General features: G+C 42.7%; 1 pseudogene; it reads right to left on the minus strand.

The window, feature by feature from the left end:
• Positions 1 to 1,025: 1,025 nt before the first annotated feature.
• LOC134913135 (5S ribosomal RNA) lies at positions 1,026 to 1,143 on the minus strand (annotated as a pseudogene).
• Between the last annotated feature and the right edge of the window lie 1,358 nt (positions 1,144 to 2,501).

Below are 2,501 nucleotides of genomic sequence, written 5' to 3' on the forward strand. Positions count from 1 at the left end.
AATTATTGCTGAATTGAAATATAAAGTAAGTGAACCATTAGATAGAATATTGTTGTAAAATGATGTTAATATTGGGGTGAGACGTTCTATAAATAGTTTATAAAAATCCCCGCAGAATCCATCCGGTCCAGGCGTTTTAGCTGGCTTTAAGGACTTGATAGTCTTTCTAACCTCTTCGACTGTAAATGGCTGAATTAGTGATGGGATTAGGTCTTGAGGAACTTGAGGGTATGGTAGTTCATGCCACATGGATTGAGAAATATCTGAGGAAGAGGAGGAGATAGGGGTAGGTGTATCAGGAGACATAACGGAAGAGAAAGCGACCTGGCACCGGTATATAATAAATTATGATAAAGTGAGAGAAACCAAATGTGGACAATTGTTGGAAAGAGAAAGCCTTTCAATTACAGTCCCTGTTGGTGGTGCACCCAGAGCTAGAAAGTACATGTACTTGAAAACTGGAGAGAAAGAAAGCTCTTGTGTGGGCGCACTCTTGAGAAAATAAAATAAAAATTCTTCAGATGTGAATAGAAAGGATGATTAAAACATATGTTTATTTATCAATAAATTAAAAAGTTAATATCCCACTGAGATCCAAGGAAAAGATTTTTATATCAAGTAAGAAAAATATGCGAAAAATTAGGAATGTTCTAGTCTATTAATCACACGAGAAGGATTAGAAAGGCTGCAGACACCTGATAGTCTGACACCCGTTTCTCCTGACCAGCACAGAAATTCTGTGTTAATGAGACCAAGCAGGGAGATCAAATGTTATGTCTTTGAAAGACCACTATAAGGGGTCAATACTGGACAGATGACTGGTCACCTGTTGTTCATATGGCACAATTTGTCAACATATCTTACACATACCTGAACGTTTATTGGAAGACGTAGAAACAGAAGGAAGAAAAGAGAAAAATGAAGAAGAAACCAAAAATGAATATAAAGATGGGGAAAAGGAAGGAGTGAATATTGGTGATACTGCTGTTGGTGTCCACCCTTCAAATGAAGGGGAATAGTGTCCTACTCTACAACACCAGGTATTCCCAGGGAGTCTCCTCTCAGGTACTGACCTGGCCCACCGCTGTTTGGCTTCCAAGATCGGATGAGATCGGGCATTGACAGCGTGGTATGATAGTAGAGAGGCTATCTACCAATGAGAGTGCACCTATACAAGAAAGGTGAGAGAAGAAGATAGAGAAGGATAGGGTCTGTTTAGTATGTGGATCTACTTTCCACGTTAGGCAAGGTGAATCAATTGCCACACAGTGACATGGTACACCCTGGATCGTGGATGAGAGTCCACTGAAAAAGGGTAGGTCAGTAAGGATGAGAGAAAAAAGTATATATATTTTGTTGATTGGAAAAGAATTTGACAATCAGTTTATATTGATAGAAATGAAATGGTTATCTCAAAAAGAGAGAAAAAATATCTATATGTATGGCAAAAATGAATAACACAGGAAAAAACGTCAGGTGAATTTGTGAATCACAATAAAGATAACAGATATGTTTTGTGCATAGGCACCTATGAGTACAGTGACGAAGATTCACTGTTGATTTGAGGAAAGTATGATACACTGTTTAAGTAAATCTGGTGAAAAAAGTGTGCAGAAGGTGAGTTAACCTGCAATCATTAGGATTAGTAAATTGTGATATGAATGGGAAATCCCAAAAGCTATAATCACAAGTATATCTTATGCATTATGCACATGTCACCATAAAGATTTAGATATTAGAAATGATACTCATAGTGTCAGGGTCAGGGAGCCAATGGTAACCAGCAGTCCTCCATGGAAGAGTCTCCTGCCGGGGTCCGTGGAAAACGCGTTTCGCCCGTTGGGCTTGTTCACTTCCGGGATCTCGCATGTCCATACTATGTGTGGGGTTTAAAAACCCTGTTAATTGGAGTAGCAGCCAATAGGAGGTTACTGACTGATTGAGCATGAGGGCGGGGATGATACGTGTGTCTGTGCGGTCTATGGGAGCGTATTACCTGCGCTTCCCAGCCGACGTCAGCGGCACGTGATCGGATAGCGAGTACAGGGGAAACGGCGCTAGTAAGCATGCGCAATGAAGGCCTCCCTGTCGCCATAGTAACCCGGTGCGGAGAGCGGCGCCATATTGGGAGAGGGTATGCCCAGAGTTGTTGTGAACATCAGTTGTGGAAATGAGTTAGGTAAAGATGTTATAAAGATGGGAATTAGAGTGTTGGTTCTGGTGCTCACTATAGTGATGCCGGGTGTCATGGCGGCGCCCCTGCCCCAGGGGAACCGCCGGGAGCCGCGCCAGCCAGACGTCGAGAGCCCGTGGACCATCGAAGGCTGCAACACAGACAAGCAGGCACGCAGGGGTAAGCATGGTGAACGCCGCCTATGGCGCGTGACAGTACCCCCAAATACTGTAGATTCTTGTGAAGATAACGAGAGTCAAGAATAGCTTTGATTTCAAAGTCCGTTCCATCTACAGACTCTGCAGAGGTTGGCCTCGGGGACTTTAAA

This window comes from Pseudophryne corroboree, chromosome 4 (genome assembly GCF_028390025.1).
Source record: "Pseudophryne corroboree isolate aPseCor3 chromosome 4, aPseCor3.hap2, whole genome shotgun sequence".
Taxonomy (NCBI): Eukaryota; Metazoa; Chordata; class Amphibia; order Anura; family Myobatrachidae; genus Pseudophryne; species Pseudophryne corroboree.